Source organism: Astatotilapia calliptera, chromosome 19, assembly GCF_964374335.1.
Source record: "Astatotilapia calliptera chromosome 19, fAstCal68.1, whole genome shotgun sequence".
NCBI classification, from domain to species: Eukaryota; Metazoa; Chordata; class Actinopteri; order Cichliformes; family Cichlidae; genus Astatotilapia; species Astatotilapia calliptera.
Genome location: NC_137440.1, coordinates 12,144,596 through 12,168,244, shown reverse-complemented (window position 1 = coordinate 12,168,244; position 23,649 = coordinate 12,144,596). Strand labels below are relative to the sequence as shown.

The following is a 23,649-nucleotide window of genomic DNA, read 5'->3' as shown; positions in this document are numbered from 1 at the left end:
CTCCTATGACCCTAATATTAACAGCCCACGGATGAACTTTAGGTAGCTCGATGTCATTACATAATTACCACTCACCTTTGAGAATTTCGCCTCCTTCTTCTCCCAAATGGCTCACATAACTGACCTGACATTCTCATCCACAATGCTTTACAAGCTGGACACGGCCAGGTCTGCACACCGCAGCACTTGGGGAGACCTCCAGCTACAAAACAGAAACGTCCTGAGTGCTTTTTTGTTCACGAAGCTCCTGCAAGTCAGAACAGTGGTTGGCCTCACTATAAATAAACATTTCCACCTGGAAAGACTAAGAGAATAATGCTGTAAGACGTTCTAGAATGATCTTTATTATCCCGGTCTCACAGACAAACTGTACCATCTTCAGTGTAAGATTAATACTTTGATTACAGTCCCCAGTTTGATGGTGCTGCTGACGCATCCCGACGGGATGAATGCTAAGAATCTATGGTGATGATAGTGTATAAAAGTGAAGGTCAACCTGATGAAACTTTTTAATGACAACTCAGGAGACAAAAGCTGCAGATCCTAAATATATGGAAAAATGATCCTCAGGAAACACTTTGCTCATTTTGGATCACAGTGAATACAAAACTGATTCCATTTTGGACAATTAAAAGTCCGAGTGGAGGATTATCCTGGGTGTATTTGAAGTCCTTAGCATACATGGCATAAAAGATGGATGAAGCTACCATGACTTCAGCCATTGGTCCTGTTTCCTGTAGTCCAGATAAACATTTCCACCTTCACCACCTGTTTGGCCGTGAAACCGCACATTCATTGGCTAATGACTTGTCACTTAGAGTTCATTCACCACTGAATAAATAATCCTGCTTTGTGAAACGCAGAACGAACCTGCAACCACACAAACTCACTTAGATAAAGAAGTCTTCTCTGGCACTGGATAAAAGTTACTCCATTAAAAGTTATCGATAAAGGTAACTAGTTAGCTACAAATGCTAACCATTGCAGCAGAATAAATCCAGGCCTCGAACTTGTCTGTACACATCATTTTAAGGTAGAGAATCCAAAGTGTGACTTGTTCGTTGGAGGGATCGGCAAAAGCAAAGCAGTCTTTTCTTCTTTTAGTGAACTTTATCTTCACAGATTTCTCCTCTGAACTAACTGAAGTTTATCCCTGAATGCTCATAAGCTGAAAACAAAGACGCAAACATGCTAACGTAATCTTACAATCACAAAGGATGATCTAAATGTCTCCCTCCACAAGGCCTGTAAACAAACCAGTCCAAGTGGTTTGGAGGAAGGTATCAGCTTTCCAGGTCCTGCTTTGTCTAATAACGACATGTCAGACAGACCCCTCCCCCCAGCTGCCCTTCCCTTAGCTTTGGTGCCCTCTGTTACAGTGCATCGCACTAGTAGCTAATAATATTGTGCTAAAGACCCAGAGCACTGTATCTGTTTCCAATTAAGAGGTGAAATGAGCAGGTTTTTAACAAGGTGACTGTAACAGCGCCCAGCTTCCCTTCACATGGGTGTGAAAGTATTTGTCAGCAGGGAGTGAGGAGGTTATGGGTGTGGGAACCTTACCTTAGTGGGCACGGCAGAGGGACAGTCACAGTCCTAATGATGCAACAACAGTTTGGTTCTCATGCTTTAGACATTGCAGCAGACATCCTCAAAACACACTAATTACTTCATATATTAGCAAAAGACTAATTTTTTGGGTGAGATTTGCTGCGATAAAGATCCATCCTGAGACTTTCTGCTCGATGTTGTTTGCGTCTTGCTTGTTTTCAGCTCGTCTCGTTGCTCTTATTGAGTTTGAGCAAGTTGAATTTAGCCCAATACAAATCACATTACACTTCAGAGTGAATGATTGCATTTAGCTCATTGGAATCAGCCTTTACTGTTTTTTACTGAATGAAGCTTTTGATTTTTAGGCATGTTTGTTGGCTTGTAATGTGTTCGATCATTTGACTCTGTGTAAGCTTGCGATAACTCAATCAAACGTCCCTGCGTTTGCTGTGGATTCCCCTCCACTGGCCTGCAGGACTGTGGCTGCAGGAGTGAAGAGGTTTAAAGCAGCTTAAACTGTCACGCCAGCCCAGAGCTACAGACTGTTTCCTTATTCTCTTTCACTGAGTCTATAAAAGATGAGGCTTGTCCAGTCTTGATCTGTCTTTCATAAAGTAATCTCTCCAAAGTCCCTCAATCATTTATATTCTTTGCTCTCTCGTGTGGGATATATATTCAGCCACTAACATGCTCTTAACTTTGTCAGTGTCGAGTCTGCCCCACATTCAGACAAAGAAAAGGACAGCCGTGTGTACTTTGGTGCATTTTTAGACCAGGGCCTGATGTCACGCTAACCGCGCGCCGGGTTGTCCTCCATCAGTCATGCCCTCCATGAGCTTAGACATGGTACGGTGCCACCATGCACCAACTTTGACGTAGCCTGGACGACAAACATGTTTTTGTTTCAGGTCTGATGGTTTTCTTCCGGAGCTGCTGACTGTAAAAGCAAGCGAGAGCTGAATGTTTTGGAGCTGGTGCAGGTGGGCGTGGTTACCTGAGAGAAAGTGGTAAACAGGAAAAAAGTCAGTTTAGATCAAACACAGAGGCTTAAAGGGATAAAGAAGATGTTGTATTTCACAAAGTTCTCCTTGTGCAGCACTGCAGCCTCGACGGTCAAACTATGGAGCAGCTTTAAGATGCTCATCAGGTCTGAGACAGGGCCACGCATCCCGTTATACCACACGCTGGATATACTGTACATACAGTATGTTACATCAACAAGTAGTCTGACGAGGGGTTTGTGCACGTTTTACTATGACATGGCCACAACAAATCACTTCCTGTTCTACAGTTTTAAAACTCCCGATTGGCTGATTCCTTTCTTAGTGTTTTATTTTTGTTGCTGCTCATCTGATGCCGTTGTGGGTATTTACCATAACTAGTCATGTGAGTTGTGATGTGCACGAATAACATCAGTTGTGAAATAGTGTCAGGATGTTTGTTATCTTCATGCTATAATAAGCTGTAAGCTTTTGAAGCAGTTTATGGGCTTTTAAAATGTCATAATGTCTTATATGTTTTCAACCTGTAGCTTTGTATTGTGTTGTTTTTTTACATCGTATCATAACCAATCACAGCCGCGTGATTCTCTCATGCATTTCGTATGTGTGCAGAATCCGTAATCATTTCAATGATGACTGATGGATAACATAATGCTGTCTTAATAATCCCTGCTTCAAAGCTCTGGGAGTTGTGGATATCCTTTAACAACTTCGCTGCACTTACCTTGAAATGATTCATTTTGCAGATGGTAATGAGTGCAAGTATAGATGGATGGAGGCAGGCAATCAACCACAGAAAGAAAACTATGCTTTCCCTGAGGCAGTTTTAGGGAAGTTGTATGTGATGACATTCTGCAAACTAACATGGATTACATCCTGTATTTTAAAAACTGGGTTAACAAGAACCATTTTATTACTTTTTGTTGTTATGCTGGCTTCAGGTGCCGACACTTAGCTCTATACTTATCTTACAGTCCCATCCTGTTTATCTCACGGCCGTCTCAATCTTTTCTCACAAGCAGGCAAACAAAAGAGTAATTCAGCTCATCAGTCTGTAGGAGTCTCGTGATAGTTTCTTCACCTACAACTCAAGTGATGAGCAAACACATCCAGCTCCCCTCACTGCTCGGTAACGAACGATCGTGCTGCAGACAGGCAGTCAGACAAACACATGATGCAACGTGTGGAGGACACGTCTGTCAAATATGTCGTTTCCCACACCGCTGAATCCATGCAGCTTTATATATCGTCTGATATCAGCCAAAAAACAGTATATTCATCATCTTCAACTCTGACACATATCTTGCACGTCCACAGTTTGAAAAGCATTTTAAATGATGCTCGACTCAAAAAAAAATAGAATTACACTAAAAGAACTGAGGGTTTAATAATGTAAGTGCATGTAAATCAGGGGCTTTAAGTGCTGTGTCTGTCCTTTAAAGACCCTAATAACATTGCTGCAAAAGGGTGGCCGCTGTGACACACTTTGCTTGTCTAAGCCATTGATTTCTCATTAGTTAGGCCCTCAGGAGTGTACAAGCTATCACTTGGATCAGCCCTGTTGTATTCAATTAAAAGCCTTTCCAACACACCCTGGCTTTTTTCTACCTTATCTTTAAGTGCATATTTTTTCTGTTGCGTGAGCTGCTGCCATGGCCTCTTTCATTTTGGCTGCCATATTTAGAAACAAGTAAGGAGTTGTTTCAGGGTGTGGCAGTGGTGGCTCTGATTATAGCCCTCCCTTTGTCTCACATGCACCTTATGACATCTCCTTCTTTGTGTTCATGAATGCTGCGCACACAAAAACCGTGTTCCCAGCACCTTCTGCCTAACCCTGCCAGCCTTTCAGACAGCTCTATGAGAAAAATGTCTTCCAGCCACAGCAAACCATTAGGGCTCACATCTCAAATCAGTTTGGTAATTACACATGGACGCTGAACAGGCCAGCTCTCACATCTCAGCACCTCATATAGTGGTAATAATGGCCAGATCACAGCCTACAAAAGGCAGCTATGAGAAGGGTGTGAGCATCGCTTATCGGGGAATCTGCAGCCCCCTCCCTGCGTCTCACGTACAGTAACACACACTCACATAGAAATGCACGAACTGTGACGATCCTATTAGAGAAGCCATAATGGCAGAACAAAGTGATGACAGTCGGAATAGCTGGACCGGGGGTGTTGAGAAGCCTCATTTAAGAGGCGAGGAAGGAGGACTGAGGTGTGGATGTGTGTCACTATGTGTGTTGTGGAAGCCCACATTTCTGGCTGAGCTCAATGCTTTTTGCTCCCCGTTGTGTTTTAAAGCAATAAACTGACAATACCAATATTTCATTTCACCGGCCCTGTCCTCACTCCTCGGTGTGTTCGCAGGAGTGGCAAAGTCAGGACCGTCGTCTTGTGCCAGGCCGACAGACAAACACAGAGGGGATGATGGGCGGCAGGATGACCGTCAGAGCCAATTACGTTTAATGAGATGTGGAGTGACCAGAGCTCCCGAACGCTGCCAGATGACACAGGGAGCTTCCGAATGTATCCAGGATTCTGCCCTGGAAACATTGTGTGCTGGGATTGGTAGCATGTCACTGGAAAGGCTGATAATGGTTGCCCAGTTGATTATTGCACTACGTTTGATTACCAATAAAAAGATGTGAATCAGTTCAAACGCAACAAGTTCCATTTGTAATGATTCACATTCCCTAACAACCTAATTTGTCTCTGAAATCCTTTGACACTCCTGCAGATGCATATTAAGATATGTTGATTTCACAACAACATGCTTGGTTAACTGGAGCTAAAATCCCCAAGGCTATGTACATCCAACCAAGGGGGATGAAAGGCTGCTTGTTGTGATGACAGATCCTGATCAGACTGTGATGAAAGGAGTAGAAATACTGTATCTGCTTCTACGACAGGCACCGTGGCCACAGCTGTAAACTGGCTGATATGGAGACTGGACAGGGCGGGCTGGGCTGGCACACCCGGCCAAAGAGCCACGTTATGAAACTCAAGCTTTGTGCCAGTTGCGAGGGAGTTTTAAGGAAGCAAGGCCGTGACGGTCATGTTATCAGTAATCTGAGACATCTCGACAAAGAAGGGTAGAAAGAAAATGGAACAAAGGACTTAAATTTAGTCCAAGAGAAACAGCGACAGTGGCAGCTACCGCATGATTTCTGAGTTCCTGAGGAAAACAAACCTGTTCCCTATCACACTGCCTATCAGTTCATCAGACCACGTGACAGTCAGGGTTGTCACTGTTATGTAAAAGATGCCTTCTTCACCTTTTCCAAGGCAGGACATGCTTCAGGTGAAGGACTGTCATGGAGAAAAGGCTTTAAACTCAACTACTTGCCCCAAGAAAGTTTCGTTAATGCTGGATTTAAACCTTTGCAGAATGATTGAAGAGTTCAGAGGAAAGAGTGAAATGCTCACGCCTGTTCTGACTGTGGTCATAAATGCAGATGGAAACAAATAGTTTGGTGTCAGTGACCCAATCAGTGCGATTCATATCAGGATGATTCTCACATCGATTGCCTCCCATACCTCCTCTTATATAATAACTAACTAACAACCCATAAGTTAACTTTAAAATATAGTCTACACATTTAATGGCTATTTACATTAAATCTATAATTGCATATGTTTAACTGCAGTATCATTTTCTTCACCTGAAGCCCCGACGAGCCCTCAGCCCCCCTTACATCAGCGTTATTCTCAGCTTTCTATGTGTAATTAAATACTGCATTAAGCAAGAAGATGCTTATAAACACACAGTATAAAATATGATCATTTTCACAGATTATATCATAACATCCCCAAACTCATTTTAATCTTGGTGCTGACGATGTTTCCTTCTTTTTTAAAGTCTTTTGATTGATTGATTTTTTTTATCTGTGTGGTCCTTTACAGTTCTTTTACTTTCACCAACTTTCCATCAAAAGGTTTTAGCAGTCACTTCAAATCAAGCTTAGGCTTTAACCCAGGACACCCAAGAAGTTTTTTTAATTGAAGTTTATTTAACAATCAGAGAACAGCCAGATTAAATAAAGTTCAGCGTCTTTTTCTCTTTTCAGTCTGACTACAGGAAGCTAACTGTCTTCACAGGCTGAGCTGTGCTCATGAATAAAGTGTAAAATCTGTCCTTTTGAATAAAGGGAAAGGAACACTTTTCTGATATTTTTGAGGACCCTAAAGTCCTTCTTCGTGACCCCTAAAAAGTCCACGAACCACAGTTTGAAACACCTTGGTTCGTCACACGGTTAGATTTCCTTCCACGGTACTCCATGTTGTAGTCTATTCAAGGCTCTCGGCCATCCCCCCTCTCCATGTCCGTGGGAAGGAGGAGTTTAACCCCACATTGCGAGGAGTCCGCAGTCTCTTGGCGCTCCGACCCGGGATCGTTTGGCGTGGACACGGAGGGATCGTGGAATTAGCTCCGAGAAACGCAGACTTTTTAATGCAGCGCTGGTATATTAAGAGTTTTCAGAGAGGAGGACGCAGGAGTGCTGCGGGGAATGTGTTTCACGGGTGGAAGCATTAGCCGGTAAGTTGTAGACGAACTTATTCCCAGTCACGCTGTTTTAATAGACTGCCGTTCAGCTTAAACGCGTCTCCCACTCTGCGCGAAAAAGTTTAACAATTTAACAAAGAATTTCCAGTAAGTCGACCAGTGACTGAGGCAGCGATGTAATCCAACTGCAGCACGTCCGATTATCCAGTGATTTTAAATTTGAATGATTTCATAGAGATATCTGTTTTATTCTGAGGCTTTCTGCCGTCGTGTAATTATTCATGTTGACAACGGTCTCCCCTTTCTTCCGTCTGTGGATCTGTCACGTATTAAAGCCTTCACTGTGGATGTTGTTGGACTTTCTTACCTGAAAAGCAGTAATCGTTATGTTTTATTGTGCACTGTGAAGCAGAATTTGGGGTGATAAATAGAAGCACCATAAACACAAACTGTGCCTGGACACGATCTAAAAGTCCCACTAAAGGTATCTGCGTGGCTGTTTCATGCTGTAGCTCGCAGCAGTGTCACAGGCTGCTTATAGCTTTTGAACTTCTTTCTCATTTATAGGCTGGGAGATGTGGGACACACAGGATGTATACTGATGTGAATTACCTGCCACTTGCATTGTTGTTTGGGTTTGTGCTGGGGTGGAAGGGCTCTAGCCACATACAGAGGCAACAAAAGGGCCCCGGGACCCCCGGAGTGAAGGGTCAGCCCAGAGCAAACAGAGTTTTGGATTAAAGGAGGAAGAGCCCGGCATGCCTTTTGGGATGGTCATGGAAACACCCACAGGAAGGTGTCAGTCTTACTGTCCTCCTACCTTTAAATGCCACAGATGAGAATGAAACAGTGGCTAATGTTTGACTCGAACAGCCGCCCGGGTCACTCATTTATCTGTCTGATGGCTTTGGCTGGAGTCTGTCCAGTGTTTTGCAGCAAGACAGATTGGATATGTGCTTGCACTGTAAATGTAAATCATTTACTCCGGTCATTTTTATCCAGGAATTATGCTGAGCCCAACATGCCCAGGAGGAAAAACTTCAGCAAATGCCTTGTGTTTATTTTTCTGCAGGGGGAACATGCTGCGTGCTCGGTTTATATTTCATCAGGCCTATCAGCCCCCCTGCCTCTTTAATGGACTATCCAGAAATAGTTATTTACTTACATAATTGCGTTGATCTCATGTGTGTTCCCTGTTCTTTTTGTGCGAGATCAGTAAGAATAGCGCCGGGTTAGAAGCACCGTGTGCATATTTTGGCTTCTGTGGTTCACATTTTTGCGGCACAGAAGTCCTCCGCCACAAGGAACATATTGTTTTTACTATTCTGTTTTTCCCTGGATTGGAACGGGGTCTTGAACCAGAGCAAAGCTGACCGAGTGTGGCCCTTAATTTCCTTTTAGTGGAAAACATGTGATAGTTTAGCTGGTTCGTTCTGTCCTTCTGTGGCACGAGGGGCGAGTTTCATCTGGCAGGGCCGTCAAAGTTGTTTACAAGTGATAAAAGGGTGAGGCCACGCTGGCTTCTCTTTGGGTGGCACAGAGTCACAGGCTCAGAAACAGCATGACTCTGTGACATAATTACCACTGGAACTGCAGTCAGTACATCAACAGCTGATGCACTTTGTCAAGTAACTTTAAGAACAGCCGTCTAACTGTCGACTGCTCTCGTCTTTGCTTCTTTTTGATGCTCCGTGTGAAAAGCAGCCTTGGTCAGGCACAAAAACTTGGAAGTGTTTTCCCCTGACTGCGCCTGTCATCATTAATTCTCAAAGTGTTCACACACTGGCCGAGAAACGCCAATGTTTCATGTCTTCTCCTCTGCACATTTTTCTCCATATAAGGTGCACGGGTAACATCTGTGCTCATTGTCACACGGGGATGAGGGCCTTTCACTGTCTCTAGGTAGAGAGGCCCTGCAGAGGGAAACCACAGGGACTCCACACGAAGGAGACAAAAGGATTTGAAAGGATCACATTTAAATGAGCAAAAACTTGATTTCTTTTCGGTTTCTCGGCACGTTCGCTTTCTTGATTCCAGTGAAATGCCATTTTGAGGCTTCTGTTCGGGCTGCACAGTCGGGCGAGCATAATGGTGGCCTGCGTGCTTCTATTTCTTGCTGCTGTGGTTGAATTTATATTTGGCTTTCAGAGTGTTTGCTGGTAGCCCGTTGCCAGCAGTGTCTGGAGTGGTTGCTATAAAAAGCAGGTGATCTAAAAGCTGCTGTTGACAGCATCTTGGCCAAGACTTCTCATTTCATACGGCGCTCACCGAGAGGCTGACCAAAAGACACGTGGCTGGCTTTGACCCCTTCTTGGATTCACGCAGCTACAGGTCGAAGAGCTATCACGGACACAACACCGAGGTTATCCTTCTTGGCTTTCAGCGGACGCTTGGACAACAGTAATAACCGAACCCTGTCGCTGAAACGGCAAAAAGAAGCCGCCGAGTACTTTGAGTGCTGCATAATTCAGAGATTCTGAATTTAACTTGTTTTGCAGTGGATACTGGGCTGGTGGTCGCACACACACAAGCGTGCGTGCATCCACTTTGTGAGATTTGTTCAGTCAGCTTTGTGTATCTGCTCTAACACAGAATTTCCCGCTTTGCTGCACATACTGAACCTTCTGCCCAGCTCAGCAGAGCAGCACACTCATCCAGCTGAACCGGCCCATTCATGCTCCTCCTCACACTGGCTCCTCTCTTTGAGGAGATTCATTTAATGCATTGGGCTAAACGGAGCTTCATGCTGTCTGGGTCACCTGCTAAAGGGAGGCAGTACGGTTTTAAATGCAGGCAGGCATGTAAACAATTGGGGTGCAAATGAAGAAGAGGATGGCGTAGCTCTTCACGTGTGATTCAGACTTTCATTAACCCCAAAGAAATAACTGTTAGGCTGTTACTACGCTTTTATTGATGGCCTTATATATCATGCAGCGATTGGTGAACACGAGGGAAAAAGCTCCCATGGCAGCAGTTGAGTAGCAGTGCATGTAATTCTTGTAAGCTTGTTAGACGGCGTGCAATATTTCAGTCTGGTAATGGTGCTGTTTCAGCATTTTGAAAGCGGACCAAGTGATTTAAAGGCCTTGAATATAAAAGCAGTAGTTTGTATTATCTAAATGTGTGAACAATGAAATGACTGACAGTATGGCGGCTACAGAGACCTCAGTCGGAGGGCGTGTGATCGTCTTCGCTCAAAGCATATTCCTCCAGAGCGTAGCTCTCTGTGTAAACCCTGTTTGAGGTCTGGATTGTAAATATTCAGACTGGAAGCAGTCGAGCTGCATCACGTCTCTACTGCGTACACGAGAGAAGTCTGTATTTACATGATGTTTGTGTTTAAAAGATGACGCGTGCTGGCTCATTTGTCAAGCAATCAACAGCCCAGTTTGTATGGAAATAACCCAGTCTGTACACACACACACACACACACACACACACACACACACTGGCTACAAGCCTGTTTATAACAATAGAAATTGTGATCGATCTGTCCTACCTCAGTCCAGTAGCCATAAGGTCCCACTTACTATCTGGGCCCTATTGGAAAGGCAAACACAGCTGGTGCTACAGGCTAAACGAGTGCCCGGCGCTGGGATGTTCAGCTGACGCTGTGCGACTTGCATTGTCCTCCATGATGGATGGAGCAAATTCTGGGTACACATTTACAACAACGTCCCAGCTGCTCAACAGCGGGTGGATGTAAACTATTTTTATTTTTGTTTTAAAGAAAACTAAAAAGCCCTCACCTCTTTTTAAATAGTTTTTTTTATTATTAATTTGTTTTTTATAGTTAATTAAGACACCACATTTCTTGTCATACTCATCTAACAGGTACCCAACTGCAATGGGATCCTTTCAGAAGATGACAAATGATGAATCTGGGCGATACAAACGTCGGAAATAAAGTTAAGATGCTCATAAATCCATCATCGTGCACACATGGATGCAACTGTATCCGGTAGTCCATTCATCCCAGCCTTACCTTCAGCAGTCAAATATCAATCATCACAATTGCACAACTGCAGTCTTGCAGGATATTGATGTTGCTTCGCTTCGTTCGCTCGCTCAGAAGCTCGCTCCAGTCCATGTCCTTATCTGCACAGTTTCCTGGGCTTTGTGAAACATGCAAAGTGTTTCGAGGGTCTTTGGCAGCCGTTGCATTCATGTTATGTTGAGGAACATTTTCAGGCTCATTAGCACCCCTCTGCCCGTCCAGCCCACTCCCTGCTTTAACAGTTGGCGGTTTGATCTCTGAGATAGATAAGCTCTATTCTTTACTTCTTAGTCTCCAGCCTTTGTCACGTTGGCGTGCGGCCAGTGTAAACACAGACGGGGTCCTGATTGCTTTAGGTAACCAGCAATCCTGACGTCCACTCATGGAACACGCTCAATTAAAGATTCCTCTAAAATCCTGTTTTTTCCGAAGAGGTAAATGTTTTTAAATAACCTGTTTCCTGAGCTGATATCATCATCCAGGCTTGTTCGGCTCACGGGCCTCGTCTGTTCGAAGGAAAAGGATGTAGAAGTGAAGGGCTTCATTGTGCCACAATAAGAGCAATGAAACAGAGTGTGTAAGAACATTTTATCAGGTTAATGTGAAATTGTGGCTAAATGGTGTAAGACAGGCCTCACATCCTCAACCTAAGCCGAGCGGTAAATCAGCCAGGCTGCTGTAGGAGATCCTGTGTGTGCTTATTTTCTATGGCACCCCTTCTCTACCTCAAACTGTAGTTTAGACACTTGGGTTTCCCTCCCAGAAACTTCCAGCTCCACTTTTCTGTGTTCGGCTAGTGCCAGGACACGATCTGAGCTGTTACGTAAGAGGCGTTTAATGCAGGGCTGGGCTTCCCTGGCTGCGAGTGACAAACGTACCCACTGCCCGGCTGGCTCTCTGTGACACTCTGGCTCCACAAGAAACTGCCGGGATGGTTTTTCACACCTGATGGCTGCAGGTGCCCAACACCAAGCGGCTTTATCTACACAGAAAGTACAGACCGTACAGACTCCGTTAGAGGAGAAACACTTGAACCGAGGAGCAGGGCCGCTGTTCGCGTATCTTTACGTCCAACAACACAGGATATTTCCTCATGGATATTTGTGCTACCAAGCATAGTGCATATCTCACAAATGCATCCTTGGCAAGTTGACATGCACAAAAGACACAACATTTAGATAAAGTCAAGGTTGGTATTGGCTGTTTCTTCCATGGTTAGTCATTCAGATTACAGGGTGCGGTTTGCAGTCCAGCGTGTTGTAATATGGGACAGCTGTGCAGATTTAATACACTTCCCTCCCTCAAAGAAGTCAGAGCAGGCGACACTATACACCCTCATTGCTGCAGCTTCACTCATATCACCAAATCCATAAATCTTCCTTTAAAACTTGATGCGGCGATGGTCTGAGTCTGATGGAAGGAGGTGTGAAGGGGATACCTGAGGCTATTACAGGTATTTGACATTAAGGTGTCACTGGAGCTCCAAACCTGTCTACTGCTCAATCCTCGTGTTATTTAAGGTGCTAGAGCGCCGGGTTTATGGACTGTCATTGATCCTGGTGTCTCTGTTCATGCAGTGCACTTTAAATTAGAAAAGACGTCAGACAGCACAGATAAAGTTGACCCAAAAAACTCTTATCAAAAAAAATTAATTAAACATTGTTTGGGAATATTTTTATTTAGTTTTTTACCTAGTTTAAGTGCACTGATTCCACTTTCACATACAGAAACATTAAAGCAAACCTTTGACCTCTGCAGTGAGGCAATCTTGTGGCTCTTTTATGATTTATAATGAACTCACTGGAGGATATGGAAGGGGAAAAAAAGTCCTTGTGTACAAACTTCTGGAAATCCAGCAGGGCAGCCATGTTTCTTGACTCAATATTCATATGCAGCGGTCCCCACGAATCAGTTTATGCCCGACAATATTTTCATGGACCAGCCTTTAAGGTGTCGCGGATAAATACAACAAAATAAAACCAAAAAAAAGAAGATTTATTCATTACACACGGGAAAAGACCCAGAGAAACCGAGTTAACAATAAAAGCGATAAAAACCCTGAAAACCATACATTTCACACCCGAGCCTCAACTCTCGCGGCCCGGTACCAACGAGTCATGGACCGATACAGGTTCGTGACCCGGGGGTTGGGGACCGCTGTTCATATGGAATCTTTTTGAATTGCTCTTAGTTTGGCCCCTCGCCCATGAAGCGTTTGCCTTTGGAGACCCTACCAGGGGCAAATTGGCCTGACGATCTAGCTCTTGGATTACGTGGGCATGCAAACCCTTCCACTGTGGGACATTCATGCATGGGGAGGGTTTATGCCGCTTGGCTAGCGTGACAGAAGAGCTAGACGATTACAGTCTAGACTGATGCCCGCGACCCGGATAATTGGCTGAAATTGGATGGATGGGTAGCTGGACCTTTATTAGTCAAAGGAGGGCTTTAAGGCAGGTTCTCGGCTTCCATGCTTCATGCTTAACCAAGTTCCTGTCTTTAAAAGGTAGAGCTCATTGACCCATCTGTCTCTTAGCTCCAGCTTGTGTTGTGACATTTTCATCAATCTTTCCATTTGTCTTGTTTCAAAAAAAGTAAATAAGCTTTAAGGTCAGCTGTTTCTTCTAAATGGGAAATCTCTTGAGTTTCTTGGTGTTTTATTTGCAGAGTTTTCAACGCCGCGGAGTGAAGGCAAACTTGAAAAGGTCATGACTCTGCCTCTGTTGAGGCCTTTTGAGTCCGGGTTAAAGACACACCGTACCACGGGCAGAGCAGGAGCTTGTATGGGTTATCTCTGACAACCACTCAAACATCCCAGGTGGGTTGTCGCACTCAGCGGGACCGTTGTTGGCCTTTCTGGATGGATCTGACTGGATGTGGAGGCTATGTGTGCTGCAGTTTAGGGGAACGAGTGACTCACAGCTACAGACGATATACAATACACATCCTCTTTATGTGTGTGTGTCTTTTTGAGAATATGACTGCCGAAATATGTGAGGCCAGTGTGGTTCCCATGCTATGCAGCAGCCCTTCTGCCCAAATTCTTCTCAGCTGAATAATGAGAAGTCTGTGTTACTCTGCATAGCTCTCTCAAAGCCTCCAACATCCATGTTGATGGAGTAGCTGCGTACGAAGCGCCTGTTGGTTTTCAGCGGCTGTGAGTTTTGATCTCTATCTCACCTGCTTTCATGGTGGGAATCCTGCTTCCAGCATATCAAAGGAACATAAAAAGTCCTTTTTAAAGATTTTTCTACATCCGCCAAACAGCCTTTTATATCCTCATTGCTATTCCCCTCGCATGTGACAGGATCCGGTGTAAAGTGAATGCGTACAGAGGTGAAGTCATTCATTATAAATCATTTCCACTTTGCAGGGTGAAATCATTTATTCACAGTCTCATGAGGTTAGTGATCCAAGGAGCACACCCTGACTTTTGACTAATATGCGGCTGATGTTGTGTCACTCGGCCCAGCGACATGCAGCAGATACTGTTTGGTCTCCAGGTTACTGCGCTTCATCTCGTCTGTCATTGCAAACAGCTACTAGGAGGCTTCATTTGCTCAGGCTTTTAGAGGGGACAGGTTTTTGTTGACGAGTCCCAAATGTCTGTTTCTTCCTGGCAGAATAACTTCAAGAACATATCACAGTTATTACAGTAATTTTGTCTCTTTAGGCGCTTGCCCTGCTCCTCTGTAGTAATTTTGTGAGCGAGCGGTTTTGTCTCCAGCGGGAAGCCCTGCGGTCTGCTCGCGTGGAGAAATCGGCTTCACTGGAAACTTGCGGGTACCAGTTTTTTTTATACTAATAACGATATATTACAGCACATGGGTGCACGCTGGCATGCCCGGGCTTAAGCTAATAATAACAACATTGAGAAATGCCAGGAACTGGGTTTTCCTGACAGTTAAGATGATTGCTGCAGTTCAAGGAGCTGCGAAAGCTGTACTTACAGTCATATTGTGTTATTAGCCTCGTGCATCCCTTTTTCCTCCCCGTCTGTGTGATTCATATATGCGTTTGTACTTGATCAAATTTAGATTCCAGTAATTGGAAACATATTGTTTTTCATTGTCTTCCACACTCAATTGGCCCTTAAGTAAAACAGAATAGTAAAACAGGCCATTAGTTAGTGGGCAGTGATGATGTGTGTGTTTCTCTCTAATGAGGGTTGTCTTAAGTGTTCATGTTTAATCCCAGACGTGCCTGCTGCTTTTGCTAATTATTCTATCATACAGTGCCACGGGCTTTTCTAAGCCAACAAGTATTTTAACAAGCTGGAAAGCTGCGCTCATTTTTTCCGATCTTTTCCCAGCATCCATACCGTCACGTTTAATGTCTCGAGGTGCAGTAAGCATTCAGCTAACCACTAACTGTACATGGAATAAAAAAACATCGAAGAACTGTTGTATCGCCGTCTTGATGCTGCGTGCAGCCACGCAGCAGAGTCGCTTTGATGTAGCGTGAAGCGAAACAGCTTCACCGGCACTACAGACAAGTCGGATCAGGCCGGAGTGTTTGAAGTGCCTCTGCTGTGTGCCTTTGTGGTCATTACTGCTGCTTAAAGCGGGCTGCAGTGCATCAGTCCTGTCAGAAAAGCTCCTTTTGTTGTTGTTATCATGCATTGATGGCAGCACAGTAAGATCTGAGCAAGTCTGAAGTTTTTGGTTTTCTTTTCATGTCTCGCTCTTTTCTTTTTAATACCTTTCTCGTGGTGGGCACGGGCAGAGCGCTCCTTTATCTCCACCAGCAATGAGAGAAACGCTGCATTGTTGGTACTTGGCTATTTGCCTCAAGGGTTAAGTATCCATCTCCATTCCCTCTGAGCCCACGCCAGCTTAGGAGGGAAAGCCTGTGAATAAATGCCACCCTTGTACTCCCATAATGGAACAGCTTGACCTTTCGTGACCTCTGCCGGTCGAAGCATCTGCCTGTCGATTTCTCCGGCCCATCCCGTGGGACATCGCCGGGCTTTCACATCTGCCTGTGAGCGGTGATTCGATTAGTTGAGGAATTTGTTTTGCTGAATAAAAATTAAGAGTCGGACTGTAATTTTTCAAAGTCAGTAAAAGAATGGCCGCCAGCTGAAACATGCTGTAGATTTACTGTGTAATCATGTGAAAGTGCTGGTTTCTTTGTGGGCATTGTGCACGACGACTGCATAATGAGCATGATCCTCATTGACATTCTTGATCCACCCTATATGAATGGGATAATAACGAGTTTGGCAGGAGCCTTAATTTAATCATGTTGGTAAAAGCGGCACATATGCGGCACAGCTGCTGGTGCTTAGCCGAGCCTCGCCGTGCCCTTCGCTGAGGTGGTGTTTGGTGCCCGCTTTGGCTTGTTTTGTGTTATCGGCCTTTCTGAACCACATTCCTCTCTGAAAAGGCTTTGCAGAGAAGGACAAAGGAGTTAGCTTTGCGGAGATTTGCCTCTGACTTTTTCACAGCCATCGAATTGGTTCACGTGCCTGTGCATCGCCGTGACTTGTGAGACTGGTTGCACAGGTCACTCTTTTGTTGTTGCCTTTCTTTAACTTTGCAAGTTAAACACAGGTGCCGCTCGAGTGCTTTGTCCAGCACCTGTTGTGGATTATAGGTCGATAAAGGCTAATTTCTTGAGATAGTTCTGCAGTGAGATCTAATCTGGCCCTCGCCGTTTCAGCGAGCTTTGCAGACCCCACGTCCTGATGTTGGGATTCAAAATCTGTTCCTGCTTAGAGTGAAAAGGAGGCGGAAAATTCACGTCTGCTCGCATGCATTAGCAGGCACATTTTCACACAGTGTTGTGCTCCAGTGAATCAGGCTAGCCCTTGACACAGTTTTGGACAGAAACTGTGTCATGCACTGGGACATGCTCACCACAGGTGGTAAACCTGTTCGTAGGTGTTGAGCTGCAGGAGCCGGCACTGTGGCCTTAACGCACAAACACACACACACACACACACACACACACACACACACACACAAATCATCGTAGCTTCATGTTCTGCTTTTATTCCACCAGGTGTTGCTGTTTATTGGCTGTTTGATTTCCTTTTAATCAAAAAGTCTTTAAATGTAAGCAAATAAAAATCTGACTTTGACTGCATGACTTTGCATTAAGCTCACATTGCATTCCTTCATTTTCAGATACTTAGACTTTCTCAAAGTGTAAGGAAATTCATACTGCCCCCAGTTGCATCTCCTGTAAACATGTAACATCTTACAGTCCCGGCTCGTATGCAAGAATCCATCCACCATATGCAATGTGCAGCTAACAGCATTCGCCGATTGTGGAGGAAGTGGATTGCTGGCATTTTGGGCCATGCAGTCTGTAACGCCCTCAATAAAATATCTGTGTCTGTGTGTGTGTGTGTGTGTGCCTGGCTCCTACCAGCTGTCTCACCCATCATCAGTGCTTCCAGGATGTTTAGCAGACAGTCCAGCTCACACTTGTTTCCTCTTATCTGTGCCGTGGACAGTAACAGTTACTGTAAGTTCTCTTTAGCCTGTTTTTGGCCTCCAATAAAACTCCGTGTTCAGGTTGTTAATAACCGGACGACTCGTGGGTCTGCTTTCCCGAACATTCGACCAACTTGGCTTTGATTCATAACTTGTTTATTGTCAGCTCTGTTTGATCAGCAGAGAGTTCAACAGAGATTGTTAGCTCTCCTCTTCAGTAAAGAGTCGGTTGCTGTGAGGAGCATGATGTCAGAGGATGGTTACTTTATGCGGTAATTTACATTTCTTTGCCTGTGAGCTCTGTTTACTAAAGCCGTGCTGTGGGATATGTCCTTATTAGAGGCAGCAGACTGGTTAAGGACGTTTATATGGTGAATAATGTGATTGTGCATAAACTTGCACATGTATAGGGTCTAAATACAGCGAGACATGTCTAAACAGAGCTGATTTCACCTGATGGATGGTTTATATAGCCCTCCAGCCTGTGGTCCTGTGTTTACAGGCCTCTGATGTAGGTCCATGACACGATGCCGACTTCTCCACCACTTTATCAAACCATCTACAGCCGGCCGGCCGACTCCTCTCGGCTCGGGTAGAGGCGAGGATGTGTATTTGAAACACGCTGGCTCGGCAGCGTGACGCGAATACCAAAATCTCTCCGGTGAATCATCACTTTAAACTGAAAGAATTGCATCCCTGCAGTCGTGCATTTGTGATGTGGTCTGGATTTGCATGCTGCTGCTGCAAAGAAAGGTCGGTGCCAAAAAGCAGTGCAGGCCCGAAACTTGTTTCAAACAAGTTAATCCCCCATTCACGAGGAGAGGGATAATCCTGCTTGTTTGGAGTTTGGAGTTCACTTGTTTCTGGGAAAACAGATCAGTGCTGCCGTGTTAAGAAAGGTTTTCTACACGACAGCTAGAGTTGCACTTAATTATGTCACGTCAGCATTTTTGTGGTGAGTCAAATGAGCTGGCATCTCCGCCAGGTAAACAAACAGTCTTTCATACCTGCCACTGTGTTCAAAGAGAGTCTGTAATAAGGACATTAATTACTTCAGGTAATGACTCCCAACAGTTTACTGAGCGGCAGGTCCTTTGTTACCTATGTTAACCTTCACCGCAGTGAGCAAACCAAGCAGACGGGCCCAGGCTAGTCTAACCACCTCTGACAGACTTGGAGCATCGTCTTGGCTTTGGCTTGTCAATGTGTCGCAGTTTAAGGCTTCAGCAGACATGACGGTGATGTATGAATGGAGGTGAGTGCTGAGCCAGCGCTCACTGTGACCTGGTTGTTGTCTGGTTTTGGTTTTTTTCACCTATTTATCAAAAGTGAGGTCAGTTTCTTGTGCTGTTGCTCAGATGATGTCCTAACCTGTGTGACAAAAGAATAATGCTCGATAACTTGATCAGTGATTCGTGTCCCGTCTGGCCTGACTGCATCTACACTTTAGCCCTTTAATTGCCCATTAAAAGCGAGACGCTGCCAGTTAGAGCACGAGTTCACCCTGAACATATGGCCCAGTTTGGCACAGGGACACAAAGTTTGAATTACGATTTCTTTTTCTGCTTTTTCGAGCTTGAATCGGACACGAGCGATCCAACAGCAACAGATTTTTGAATCGGGGCTTTCCCTTATCCAAAAGTGACTGAGAGAGCCGTGAGTGGTTCTCTAAAACGAGGATGGGGGAGGCCACAGGGGTAAACTCCCTCTGGCGTCAGAGCCCCTCAAGAATGCAGAGGGGGATTAATGCATGCCTGTGGCAGTGATGGATCGGACGAGGCTCCACACGCATTCGCCCAGACATACACCCACAGAGCATCTGGATGCAGATGGTTTGGCCAGCTTAGCAGGTGTGTGTGCGCGGCTTGTGTGTCTGCTGGAACAAGGCCAGCCGTGGTTGTTTGCCCTACTACCCCAGATAGAGCGGTAGCCACCAGCCGCATGTCATTTTGATTTGAAAGCGCAGCTTTCATCTTGCCAGCTCACCTCTGGGGCCTTTTAAACAATTCACTTTGTCCTTCTCAGATCGCAGATGAATCGATTGCCGCTCCCTCAATAGCTTCTTCTTTCCTGTTGGGTACGGTGATTGATGCTGAATGTGCGCCGTAGTGATTTCTGCTTTCTATGCGAGAACATCGATTACTGTACGTGCACGCGTCTCTCTTCCCCCCGATCCGCGGCGCCTCATCGTTTCCTGCGTGACCTCCAACAGCTGTGCACCTGAGTCGGTCCTGCAGCGGTCAATGATCTTTGATGGATCACCTTGGGGATCCTGAAGTGTGCCTCTCATGACTGCCACAGTACACTACAGTGACCACTGCAGTGCTAATGAGCGAGTGGGTCGCAGGCTGATTGTATTAATCACTAGAGCTTATGAAACGTAGCGTGTGACGGATTATCTCGCCGTGCACAGCGGCAGTTGATTCGAGTGGAGATAATAGAGTTTGCTGGTGGGTTTAATGTCGGTGTTTTATGCAGACATTTGCACTCGGACGTACAAAGTCATTGTGAACTTTGTCTTTATTGATGATGCCTCTGCCCTTCCTGAAGGTTACCACTGAATGCTGCGATGTGATGTGTAGATATCTGTCAGCTGTTGTGCTTCTCCAGCTCTTCATGGGCAGGGCTGGCTGTTTACTCGTCCTCCCAGGAGCCTCAGGGTCTCCTATTTCGCCCTTGTTCCACATGTTTTGCATGCACTGCTGCCACTCATGCTATTACTTCCATTCACCGCCAGGCGTTTTCTCCATAACTTGAAGACAGAGAGTCTCTAATGGTGCTCTGCTGCGAGCCGATCACAAGAGAATCGAGCAGCTCGGCTGAGATGTTCTGCTGCAGCACAGATGTTGAGACGTGTGTGAGAGCATGCTGATTGCACTGGAAAATCAATCCAGCTAAATCGTGAGAATACCAATCAGCCTGAATGCCAGATACTGCAGCTCTGGAAAACGTTCAAGTGCACGCTGTGTGTGCGCATCTCGTGTCTTTTTCCTTTACAGATTCAAACCTCTGAATGACCTTCCTCTTTCCATTAAGCTGCTTAATTAGCAGAGAAGCTGATGGAAAGCTGATTTGCACCTGGAGTCTTCCAGCTGTTTGTTATCACACACACACACACACACACACACACACACACACACACACACACACACACACACACACACACAGTCTTCTTGATTGAGAGCCTGTAACCTATTCGTCCCTCTGCCATTCCAAGCATGCACATAAAAGTGCGCATTCATGTGAACATGCGCACTCTTGTGCAACAGATGGAAGCTGACACACCCTGGAGGATGTCCTCAGCCCGTGTCCCCTCTAAAGAAAAGGCCCCAAAGATGTTTAAACAACATTTCTCACATTAGATTTTAACACCGTCAGTGTGAACACAGAGCGCAGTCCCTGCAGTGTTGTTAGATGAGAGCCCGGGCGCACACATCCCGGTTTATTTAAAGTTGGTGCCAAACTCTCGGTGCAGAGGCCTGCTTCGTCTGACAGGAGCACCACTGTGCAGAGGAGCTGACAGCAGGGAAGCTGGCGGGAAAAACGGACATCGCAGTTTGGAACAGAGGGATGAGGAACAGATGATTAATAGTGGGAGGGATAACCTTTGAGTCTCTGAATGACACAGAAGCCGAGAGATGAGTTTGAATGCGCTTCATGATATTTTCAGACTTTTACATTTGTGGAAATGAACATAAAAGATACATTTGTTTGTTTCAGTCATAGATTTGTAAAAGCAGCATGTTTTGGGGTGAAACACGGTATTGCACAAAAGACCTGACCTTTCACTCTGGCTTAAAGTATCCCAGCTTAAGTAAATTCCCTCAGTCTACCCCACCTATGTGGGGGGATGTGTGTGAGTGCACATCCCCCAGACACACACAATAAACACACACCCGCCCTGCATCGCCCGGTCCGTCCCACTAGGCTTTATTTTGAAAGCAAATCCAGACTCTTAATATTCCAAATTGATGTTTCAATGTGAGGCTGTGTGCTAATTGCTGCTAAAATGAGCAATTAAGCTCTATTTATTTCCTCCCAGTGGATGTTTTACTCACAAACTGCTGAAGACTGCAGTCCCCAGTGAACGGGATAATCAATGGCATCAAACCATAAACGGCCTCCAGCCACGAGAATGGCTCCAGCATGCTGTTTATGAGAGAGATGACTGATGTCTGATTTTTGTAAAGACACGTTGATAAATAGCAAATCAACAAATCTGTATTTTAAAAATTGATTTTAAAGGTATTTAAAGTCAGTTTTTTTTTTTTATAAGGCTCAATTTCTGCTGCAAATTCTGCTCTTTTTAATAATTTATGACACTGCTGGGATGAACTGTCCAAATGTGATATTATAGATGGGCTTTTGAGTGCATCATATTTTTTTTTTTCCCAGGGAGGGGGGGGTTAATTGTTTAAACTTTGATTTTTAAATCCGGGGTGAGGGGGTGCAGATTCTCTCACACTCTTATTATTGAGCCCGGTGCCTGAAAGGCCATCCGGGGTCCTCCGGAGCTCGTTCTCAAACTTCTGCTGACTTTGTATTCCTGTCAGTTACGTCATTCCCTTATGTTTCACGACAGCTGCGCTGCTGCGCACATGAGCTGCGTTGGTGCTTTCTTGAGTTACGTCTTCATGTAGAGCAGTGTGACCTACAGTCCCCATGAACTACCTAGTTCAGCTCTTGGAGATGTGAATGGAAATCGTGCAGAGATTTGAGCACGTGTGGGGATTTAATCTGGCTGTGTTGATCGGCGCTTGTCGGAGCCTTAATTCATCGTAATTAGGGGTCAGAGCATTTGGCCGGGAGGAATTAGACCGAGCACCTGCTCTGTATGAATATGCATCACAGCGGCCCTGCCTGCCTCCTCTGTCTTTCTCGCTGCCTCGCTCTTTTCACGTCTCCCAGTCACTCCAAGTGTGTTGTTGACCAACCTTTTAGCTGCCTCCATCTATAGCCGGACAAAGGCCTTTGAGAGCAGCTCAGACTGGGCCACGAGGACCATTGTGCTGTTAACAATGTTGTTTAGCTCTGGTGAACGCTGCTGATGTTGTGTCCCGGAGCTGATGTCTGTGTGTCAAGCAGAAGCAGCTGGCTGATGGAAGCCTATCCACAGCTGCTCGTACAGCGTGCACGGACGTGACTTTGAATCACCATTCAGACCACAATGATTTTCTGGAGGAGAATCCATCTGAACGTTCTTGTTATATGTGCTATAAGCGCTGATACGTCCCCAAACATCCAGTAATCTTCGCTCGGTTACTCTGAAATAAAGTGAGAGAGCCGTCTGGCACACAGGGTCCAGTTCTGATGTCGTGCTGTGTTCTGGTGTGGCTTTGTTAATGGGTCCAGTTTGACCACAGTTATGCGAACCATAGAGAAATGGAGGCATGCGTGTGTTTTTAGCCCGACGGCGGTCTCACATTTGTCTCCGCTGGGAGACGGCTTAGTCACAACACTTTGAGAAAGTCGAATTCCCGGGAAGTTTTGCTTTTTTGTTGCTTTTTAAATCAACTCCCTTCAAATTAGGACTTCCTTCCCGGCCAACAGAAACGTTCAAAAGGCTCAGGCATGTCGCTGTCCCGCTCTTTTTATATTCTTCTACACTAAACATGCACACATCTCTCTCTTGGGGGTGGTTGGCTGCCTCCTTGGCCTCCTCTTGGGGTCATTGTGGTATTTAGGGTCAGACAAGAGCTCCAGTCATTGCGCCCTCAGCAGTGCCTCCCAGGCAGCGCTGCAGCCATTACACGCCAGCTTGTCTCGGCCAATCCCCTCAGACTGCTATGGAAAACCGCCTGGGCTGCAGCGGACCCTGCATCCTGCTCCTTGCCAACGGAAAAGCTGGATGTAGGAAAAACAACACGTTGGAGTAGTGGAGCCTTTCTGCGCTGGATGAGCGTTATAAAACATCCTCGCCTCTCTTCCTGAGAGAGCTCTTCTGTCGAGGACCTTTCACTTTTTCCTCTCTGGTTTTTCCTCTTGGCGCTCCGTTACCCAGGGTTACCCTCGGAGGATTGTGATTCGCTGCTCCTCCAAAGCCGGGAGGGAGTTTCCACATGTCCTCCAGTGTGCCTGGGTGTGTGTGTGTGAGTCAGATGCAGTGTGTGTGAGTGTTGCTTTAAGACTCAACGAGCCTCCCCAGAGT

The 23,649-nt window shown here is 45.4% G+C and overlaps 2 protein-coding genes across 2 annotated transcripts in view; both read left to right on the top strand.

Moving 5' to 3' along the window:
- The window catches only part of scaf8 (SR-related CTD-associated factor 8), a 43,994-nt gene extending 38,773 nt beyond the window's left edge, over positions 1 to 5,221 (top strand). The window contains exon 21 of the mRNA XM_080293883.1: positions 4,925 to 5,221. The gene's annotated coding sequence lies outside the window, so the exon portion shown is untranslated. The remainder of the gene's footprint in view (positions 1 to 4,924) is intronic.
- A 1,693-nt stretch (positions 5,222 to 6,914) lies between these two features.
- tiam2a (TIAM Rac1 associated GEF 2a) overlaps positions 6,915 to 23,649 on the top strand; it is a 59,925-nt gene continuing 43,190 nt past the window's right edge. The window contains exon 1 of the mRNA XM_026151679.2: positions 6,915 to 7,094. The gene's annotated coding sequence lies outside the window, so the exon portion shown is untranslated. The remainder of the gene's footprint in view (positions 7,095 to 23,649) is intronic.